Raw genomic sequence first — 10,689 nt, 5'->3', positions numbered from 1 at the left:
GCAGAAAAAGTATTTGACAAGATACAGCATCCATTCACGATTAAAACACTTAATAAAATGGGTATAGAAGGAAAGTATCTCAATACAATAAAAGCCATATAAGACAAATCCTTAGCTAACATTATACTTAATGGTGAAAACTAAAAAATTTCCCTCTAAGATCAGAAAGAAGACAAGGCTGTCCGCTATCAGTATTATTGTTCAATACAGTATTGGAAGTCCTAGCCTGAGCTATCGGGTAAGAGAAAGAAGTAAAAGGCACGAAAGGGAATAAGAAAGTCAAATTCTCACTTTTTACAGATGACATGATTCTCTATATAGAAAACTCTAAAAACTCCACCAAAAAAATTAGAAATAATAAACAAATATAGTAGTTTCAAGATTCGAAATCAATGGCCAAAAATCCATAGCACTCCTACACTCTGACAATTGATTTTCAGACAAAAAAAAAGGAAAAAAATTTTTGCAATTGCAACAAAAAAATAACTATGAATAACTCTAACGAAATATGTGAAGGATGTATACAAGGAAAACTATAAGACATTATCAAAAGAAATTGAAGAAAGACACAAAGAAACGAAAAGATATTCCATGTTCGTGGATTGTAAGAATCAACATAGTTAAAATGACCTTATTACCTAAAGCATTACACAGATTCAATGCAATCCCCATCAAAATTCCAACAGCATTCTGCAAAGAAATAAAACAAAAAATCATCAGATTTGTATGGAAGAACAAAAGACACTGAATAACCAAAGCAACCCTGAGGAAAAAGAGCAAGGCTAGAAGTATCACTCTACTTGGCATCAATTTACACTACAAACCATCAATAATCAAAACAGCATGGTATTGGCAAAAAAGAAAAGAAAAAGAAAAAGAAAAAAACAGACACACAGATCAATGGAACAGAATCGAGAATCCAGAATTAAACCCCTGTATATATGGGCAAATAATTTTCAACAAAGAAGACGAAAACATACAATGGAGAAAGGAAAGCCTCTGCAATGAATTGTGCTCAGAAAATTGGAAAGCCACATGCAAAAGAAAGAAACTAGAATGCTATCTATCACCACACACAAAAATTAACTCAAATGGATCAAAGACCTAAATATAAAACCTGAAACAACAAATCGCATAGAAGAAAACATAGATACTAAACTCATGGACATTGGACTTAAAGAGGATTTTATGAATTTAACCTCAAAGGCAAGGGAAGTCAAAAAAATAAATAAGTAAATGAGACTACATCAAACTAAAAAGCTTCTGCCCAGCAAAAGAAACCATCAACAAGGCAAAGAGGTAGCAATCCAAATGGGAGAATACATTTGCAAACACCTCCAATAAGGGCCTAATTTCCAAAATATATAAAGAATTACAATTCAATAGCAACAACAACAACAACAAAAATGCAATTAAAAAATGGGCAGAGGACCTAACAGACATTTCTCCCAAGAAGACATACAAATGGCCAACAAACATATGAAAAGATGTTCTACTTCACTAGCTATTAGGAAAATGCTAATCAATACCACAATGAGATACCACTTCACATCTGTTAGAATAGACAAATTCTACATCAACAGGACAAATAATAACAAGTGTTAGAGAGGTTGGCATGGGGGGCGGGGCGGAGGAGCCCTCATACACTGCTGGTGGAAATGTAAAATGATGCAGCCACTATGGAAAACAGTATGGAGGTTCCAAAAAAAACTAAGAATAGAATTACCGTATGACCCAGCAATCCCCCTTCTGGGGATTTACCCAAAAAACCTGAAACCATTTATTTGCAAAGATACATGCACCCTGATGTTCAAAGCAGTGTTGTTCACAATGGCCAAGACATGGAAACAACCCAAGTGTCTTTCGATAGATGATTGGTTAAAGAAGATGTGGTACATATATACAATGGAGTATTACTTGGCCATAAGAAAAGACGAAAACTGCCACTTGCAACTACATGGATGGAGCTTAAAATTAGAAAATGTTGAGAACCATATGATTTCACTCATATGTGGGATATAAACAAACATGACAGAGACTCACGGACACAGACAGTGGATTAGTGGTTACCAGGGGAAGAGGGGATGTGGGGAGGTAGATAGGGGTAAAGGGTGTCAAATATTTGGTGGCAGAAAGAAATTTAACTTTAGGTGATGAACACACAATGCAATATATATATGATGCATTATTGAATCGTACACTTGAAACCTGATTTTTTAAACCAATGTAACCTCAGTAATTTTAATAAACACTGGAATTTAAAAAAAGAAAAAGAAAAAGAAAAAAATTCCTGGAACTAATAAATAATTATAAATAGCGAAGTTTAATACACAGTCAAATTGCTTTTCTCTATACCAACAATAAACAAGTGGAATTAAAAATTGAAAACTATTCTGTTATATTAGCACCTCCAAAAATGAATACTTAGATATAAATATACAAAATATATACAAATGTAATAAGGAAAATTACAAAACTGATGAAAGAAAACAAAGATCTAAATAAATGAAGAGATATTCCATGTTCCTAGGTATGAAGACTCAATATTTTCAAAATATCAGTTCTTCATAACTTGATTATACATTCAATGTATTCAATGTAACTCTAATCAAAATCCTAGCCACATCCAAAGAAGTGATCTTTAATCTAGAAAACCTGAATGATAGGTGAGAGGTAGGCAGGAGAGGGAGAGATATCTTCACTTTCCAAATAGTGGAAATGGGTATGACATTCCCTGGGGCAGGAAAAAAGCATAGTACGTTAATGAATGAAATGAAGACTGCAAACTGGAAGGTGGCACAGGATGAGGCTGAAGAAGAAAGCAAAGTTGTGCAGGGCTTTTAGATCAGTTATAGAATCTGAGCTAAAGGAAACTAGCAAACATTGAAGAGCTTTAAGCATGGATGGGATATATCAGATTTGTTTTTAAATAAAGTTATTTTGACTACCAAGATTGGAGATGAACAAGAGTAGATGTCAAGAGAGTTAGAGGCCCATTGTAGATTGGTGAGACAGCAAAAGAGCAGTGGACTGGAGTAATGAGGTGAGCTGGAATTAAGTAGAGAGACTTGGAGATAGAATATGGTGACTGGATAAAAGGAGAGGGAAGCACCAAAGCTGAGTGTTGGGTATTTGGTTTGACCAATTGAGTAAACTGTGGAGTCATTTCTAAGGGAAGTCAGGGAATGTGAGAGGCTATCTTTTGGACAGGCCGAGTAAGAAATGAGATATACAAGAGGAAATGCCAAATAAATTTATATGAGGATCTGGAGCCACTCAGGATTGTTTGTCTGAAGGTAAACATATAAGACAGTATTAGAGTCCCAGGAGTCCACAGATAGCCTGAGAAAAGAGTACAGAAGACAGAGGAAGGGCAGCATTTATATTTGGAAAAACCAGCAAAGGAATCTGAAGAATAGCAACCAGAGAGGCAGGAAGAAAACCAATAGTGTGGTTTCAGTGAAAATAAGGGAAGAATTTTTCAAGAAGGAAGAAATGGTTGACTGTGTACCTAGAGTCAATTAAAATAAGTCCTCAGAGTATAGGAACAAAAAGCTCACTAGAGCTACATCAATGATTGCAAGCTTTGGTGGCAAAGTGAAGCTGAGTCCTACTGGAATGGATGGAGACATAATGAGAGCATTGATTAGGACAGGAGGAGCTGGAGACACCAAGAATGGAGAAGTGTTACAAGAAGTTTTGGCTGTGGAAGGCCCAAGGTCCCTTCAGAGGTCGTAGAGGGGGACGTCATTAAGAGAAAACACAACAGAGGTGTCTGTATGCAAGGTGTGGGTAGAGCAGTCAGCGAGTGACTGCTGCTTGGGTTTGGCCCTCGGTGGTTGCTTGCGCTAAGAGCTGACCTGCTTCAGAGCATCATCGCAGCCAATGTCCTCTCTGCAAGAAAGGTTAGTCTTCCAACTGCTGTTACTGAGTGTCCAAACTGTCAATGATGGCAGCCAATATTGATCCCTGATACAACTCCATCCCTGAGAAAAACAACCAGATACTTTGGGGCAAGTCCATTGGACCCTTCCCATTCTGGGAAAGGATGGTTTCATCTTGCCTGGAATAGATATATTCTAGAGTTGGGTAAACTTTTCCTGCCCACAGAGCATCATGCCCTGTTCCTAGAGACAGCCTGGACCATCCATGACTATCAATACAAGGATATAAAGGCCTAGACCCCTTACCCCAAATTAGCACAACTCTGAAAGGCCATTCTAGCTCCAGAGCATCCCACACCCCACATCCCACATTCCCAATAGGTGAGTGAGAGTGGCTGAGGCCTTTGTTGTGACTGTATCACATAGGTTTCACTTATGTGCTCATGGAATGATATAAAAAGTAAATCCTTCAAGAGAATCAAAAAGGAAAAGCATCTAAATGCTCTGAGGTCATTAATTTGGCTTTTAATTAGTCTTTTCTTAGGACTTTTTTTTATTATGCACACATTCGTTTCACCCAATTTAGACTCCCTTCACTTGATGAAGCACTGAACCCTGTGGGCGGTCCTGATTTCTATTGTATCATATAATGACAGATAATTGCAATAAAATATATCCACACATTTTTACATCTACATAGTGCCTGATGCTAAACAACTCTGGTTTTTGCAGATTTTCAGCTTTTATGCAGCTAAACCAAAAGTTAAAAAAAAAAAAAAGCAAATGTTCTATTTCTTTTAGGAAACTGTCTACTAACAAAACTCTTCTCGACAAACATACGGCTTTTCATTCTCAAAGGGCCAAGATAATACATGTGCCTATAACTAGCAGAGAAAGCTTTTCTGGAAAATAATAAATGAAAATGCATTATGTCAAGCTCCTTTCTCACTGTGAGTCTTGCATTAGCCCTGGTGAATGGCTGTCTTGCTGAGCCTGCTTATTTTCAAGTCAGTCTGGTCATTTTCTACTATTACATTCACCAACAGAACAAAAGAAACAGAGAGAGAATTTTTTTTAAGTAGTTCTTTTTCCTGAGCACTGCCAAGTCACACAATTTCTTAGATTAGTATTCTGAATTGCCCAGACTGTTAACCATAATAATAGACTATATTTATATTTTCAATCTTATTCAGATTTTCTTTATTTAGCTTACCTTTAAGATGTCTCTTCCATAGCAGATCCAATTTTAGCAATAACCTCCTACTCTGCATTCTGCCAACCAAGAATTTCATCTCTTACTTGGGGTTCCTGACTTGGGCCAGTTGATGATACAAAATTGGGGAGTGTGTGGAAGACCTCTCACCACTAGCTGTTGCCTTGGATTGTGCAAATTTGACTGGCTCACTGTACAGGAATTGCCAGGATGGCCAAATATGCAGATCTGCACTAAAAAAAATTTTGCAGATGTAGAAACTCACCCAGCCCACCCCTGGAAGTAAAATTCTCACTCATCATATTGCAAAATGAGTGAAAAATCTTTCTAGCCTAAGTGGTTTGTGCTCATTGCTGCTAAACCCGCAAAGAAAGGCAAAATCATGGACACTGGGACATACTTGCCCCCACCCACCCATCCCCCAACCATCAAAGTACAGCCTTGTAGAGGCAGCTGAGGCATCCCTGCCAACACCTTCTGGGTACAAGGAAGTGGTGCCGAAAACACACAGAAGACCCATAGTTCACTACTTCCAATCCACAGGGGTGGTACCCTAACACCGAGGTGACCAAGTGTTAAAATAGATGACTACCTGCTCAGGAAATATGTAGTGTTTTCCAGATGCTAATTGACACTGCCCCACGGAGATTCCAAAAGCAATGCAGATAAAAGAAAATAAAAACTGGTGCTTCAGCTCCACCTACAGAAAAACAAAATAAAGACATTTACTTATCAACCTGCCAACCAGTGAAGTGTCAAATTCTTAAAAAACAAACAAACAAACAAAAAAGCACTTTTTTTGCTACGAATGCCCAGGCAGAGAAATAATTCTTCAAATACCATGAATACCATGGTTACAGGCAGCACAGAAAGAAAATGAAAACTCTCCAGAAAATAAACTTAAAGACATGAAAGAATGTGATTTAAATGACAGAGAATTCAAGATTGCAGTTCTGAAAAAATTCAACAAGATACAAAAAAACTCAGAAAGGCAATTCAACAAACTCAGAAATAAAATCAATGAACAAAAGAAGTACTTCACCAAAGATATTTAAACTATAAAAAAAGAACAAAACAGATATTCTGGAGCTGAGAATTTAACAAAAGAGATGAAGAATGAATTAGAGGGCTTAGAAAATAGAGCAGACCACCTGAAGAAAAAAAAATAAAGATATACAAAATAGACATCTAGAAATAACTCGGATGTAAGAGAACCAAGAATTTAAAAAATAAAAAACTCTATTAGAACTATCTGAATTTATTAAAGAGAGAAATGTAAAAATAATGGATATATCAGAAGAAGAAGAGTAAGAGAAGGAAACAGGGAGCTATTCAAATGAATAATTGACAAGAACTTCCTAAACCTATGGAAAGAACTGGATCCTTGAATCTAAGAACACTTAATTATCTCAATCAAAAAAGGTCTTCTCCAAACACATTATATTAAAAATATCAAAAATCAACTGAAAAAATAGAATTCTCAAGGCAGCCAGGGGAAAAAAGATGGTAATCTATAAAAGAAATGCCATTAGAATATCATCAGATTTTTAAGCAGAAACCCTATCAGCCAGGAGAGAGTGAAATCATATATTCAAATTATTCAAAGAAAGAAATCACCAGCCAAGAATAATATGTCCAGCAAAGTTATCCTGCAGATATGAAGGAGAAATAAAGGCTTGTCCAGACATACAAGAGCAGAGGGAATTTACCACCACAGTTGCTGCATGACAGGAAATACTAAAGGGAGTTATTCACCTGAAACAAAAAGACAAGAAGATACAAAACTACAAGCAAGAGAACTAACAAACAGAAGCAAGAAATTGCAACCCTTGTTCAGAATAAGGTATCAATCATTTAAAGATTACATAAAGGTTAAAGGAAGTAGAAATATTTTAAAAGAAGAAGAAAAAGAAGACAATAGCTATTGTAATTTGGAAATGAACACACAGCATAAAAAGGGATAATTTGTGACAACAAAAACATAAAAGTGGAGGGGTAAAGGACTGACTTTGCACAGGTGGATGAAGATGCAATCAGAAGAAAAAAGATTACTATATATATGAAACTTTCTTTTGCATGAACCTGATGATAACCACAAAAAAAAAATCTAGAACTGAAACATAACACAAAAAAGAGGAAACAGAGGGGGAAATCATAGAATACCACCAAACTATAACATCAGAGAGAAATAGAGGGAAAAGAAACTATGGAGACACAGGGCTACCAAAAAATAAAAGATAAAAAGGCTATAGGAAAACCTCACATTTCAATAATCACCCTAAATGTAAATGGACTGAACTCATCAATTAAAAGGCAAAGCATATTAGTTTGGATCAAAAAATAAAATCCAACTAGATGCAGCCTTCAGAATATACATCTTGGCTTCAAGGACAAAGGTAGACTCAAAGTGAAGGGGTGGAAAACAGTGCTCCAACCAAATGCCATCCAGAGAAAAGCAGCTGTAGCTGTATTAATATCTGACAAAATAGATTTCATGATAAAAGAGGTAACAAGAAACAAAGATGGATATTTTATAACGATAAAGGGGAATATATGTCAAGAAGGCATACCACTTATTAATATATATGCACCCAACCTGGGAGCACCCAATTATATACAACTAAACTAAAGGGAGAAGCTGACAAAAATACAATTATAGTAGGTGACCTAAATATCTCCATTGATAGTTATAGGTAAATCATTCAGAAAGAAAATCAATAAGGAAATATCAGGCTTAAACGACCCATTAGACCAAATGGATATAATCGATATTTACAGAGCTTTTCATCCCAGAACACCAGATTACACATTTTTCTCTAGTATACAAAGAACATTCTCAAGAATAGATCATATGATGCGACACAAAAGGGACAAAAAACTAGCCTTAACAAATGTAAGAAAATTGAAATCAAACCAAGCTATTCTCTAACCACAATGCTTTGAAATTGGAAATCAACAGCAAAAAGAAAGCTGAAAAAAAAAACAAAAATGTGTGCAAATTAAAAAACATGTTACTAAACAATGACTGAGTCAAAGAAGTAAAGGAATAGAGCAAAAGATACATAGGACAAATGAAAATGATAACATAATTTATCAAAATTGGGGGGATACAGCAAAAGCAGTAATAAGAAGAAAATTTATCGTTACTGGCCTACCTCAAGAAACAAGAAAAATCTCTAATAAATAACCTAGTATTTCACCTTAAAGAACTAGAAATAAAAAAGAGCAAAGCTCAAAGTAGAAAGAAGGAAATAACAAAATTACAGAAGGATTAAACAAATTTGAGAACAAAAAAGACAATAGAAAAAATTAATGCAATAAAGAGTTGGTTCTCAAGATTAATAAAATTGTCAAACCTCTGGCTAGTCTCACGAAGGAAAAAGGATAAAAGATTCAAACAAAATTGGAAATGATAGCATAGAAGTTACAAAGGACACCATAGAAATACAAGAAACTATGTTTGAATGCTCTGAAAGGCTATACACCATCACATTTGATAACCCAGAAAAAATGAACAAGTTCTTAGAATACATAACCTTCCTAGACCAAGTCATGAAGAACTGGAAAATATAAATAGATTGATGACTAGCAAGAAAATTGAAAAAGTCATCAAAAACCTCCCAAAAAAGTAAAACTCCAGGACCAGATTGTTCCACTAGTAAATTCTACCAAGCATTCAATGAAGATTTAATACTTATCTTTCTCAAACTCTTTCAAAAAATAAAAGAAGATACAATACTTCCTAATTCATTTTATGGGGCCCATGTTACAATGATACCAAAACCAGGTAAGACAACACACAAAAAAAGAAAATTACAGATCAATCTCTGATGAATACAGATGTAAAATTTTTAAAAAATACTAGCAAATTGAACACAATACATTAAAAAAGATAATACATCATGAAAAATGGGGTTTATTTCAGGGATGCAAGAATGGTTCAACATAAACAAATTAATCAATGTGATACGCATATAAACAATATAAAAGATGAAAATCATATGATCATATGAATAGATGCAGAAAAAGCATTTGATAAGATAAAATATTTATTTATGATTAAAACTCTTAATAAAATGTGTATAGAAGAAAAGTACCTCAACATAATAAAGGCCATACATGACAAAACCCTCAGTTAATATCATACTTAATGGTGGAAAACTTAAAGCTTTTTCTCTAGGATCAGAAACAAGACAAGGCTGCCCACTCTCACCACTCTTTTTCAATACAGTATTGGAAGTGCTAGCCAGAACAATCACGCAAGAGAAAGAAATAAACAGCATCCAAATCATAAATGAAGAAGTTGAATTGTCAGTTTTTGCAGATGACATGATTCTCTATATAGAAAACCCTAAAGACTCCACCAAAAAATCTATTAGAAACAATAAACAAATACAGTAAAGTTTCAGTATACAAAATAAATGTATAAAATCCATTGCGTTCCTATGTACTAACAATGAATTTCAGAAAAAGAAATAAAAACAATTTTTTTGCAATTGCAACAAAAAATATGAAATACTTAGGAATAAACAGCAAAGGATATAAGACATACACATTGAAAACTACAAGACATTATTAAAAGAAATTGAAGAAGACACAAAAAAAAAATGGAAAGATATTCCATGTTCATAACTGGCAGAATCGACATAGTTTAAATGGCCCGTTACCCAAAGCAATATACAGCAATATGTGATCCTTATCAAAATCTCAATGGCATTTTCTAAAGAAATAGAACCAAAAATCATCAGATTTGTGTGAAAACTCAAAAGACCCTGAATAGCCAATGCAATCCTTAGAAAAAAGAACAAGGCCAGAGATATCACACTACCTGACTTCAAATTATACTACAAAGCAACAATAATCAAAACAGCATGGTATTGACAGAAAAACAGACACAGTCCAATGGAACAGAATTGAGAACCCAGAAATAAACCTACATGTATCTGGGCAACTAATTTTCAACAAAGGAGCCAAAAATATATAATAAATAAAAGAAAGCCTCTTCAATAAATGATGCTGAAAATTGGAAAGAATGACTTGACTGCTATTTGTCACACTACAAAAAAATTAACTCAAAATGACTCAGCCAAGTTTAAGACCTAAAACAGTAAAATATATAGAAGAAAATATAGGTACTGAACTCATGAACTTTGGTTTTACAAGATTTTATAAAGTTGACCTCAAAGGTAAGGGAAGTAGAAGAGATGGGGAAAAAATGGCATAGATGATAGAAGTTTTGTTACCTGCTTTTGTGACCAAATCAAAGTTGTAATAGAAACACGGAACAAACAGCAAGTAAAGTTGCTTGGGATCTAGATGAACAGAATCACTACAACTCGGGAGAGAAATAATTAATCAACCTGCACTGGTAGAAGGTAGGAGAGAGTGAAAACACAAGGCTACCTGGTTCCTGCAAGCTGAGTGAGACAGAGCCTGCTGCACCCAGCAGCTTCAGATGCTTCTTAAAGGGGCCATGTCCAAGGGCAAACTTTTGCATGACATACCTGGCTCACTCTGAGCACCAGCTTCTGGTCAGCTGCTCAGGGGACACCAGCAGGGAGTCACTGAGTTATCATAGTGAGGGCCAGGCAG

This window comes from Pteropus alecto, unplaced genomic scaffold (assembly GCF_000325575.1).
Source record: "Pteropus alecto unplaced genomic scaffold, ASM32557v1 scaffold162, whole genome shotgun sequence".
Taxonomy (NCBI): Eukaryota; Metazoa; Chordata; class Mammalia; order Chiroptera; family Pteropodidae; genus Pteropus; species Pteropus alecto.
The sequence above is the reverse complement of the archived record's forward strand: the minus strand, read 5'-3'. Positions refer to the sequence as shown.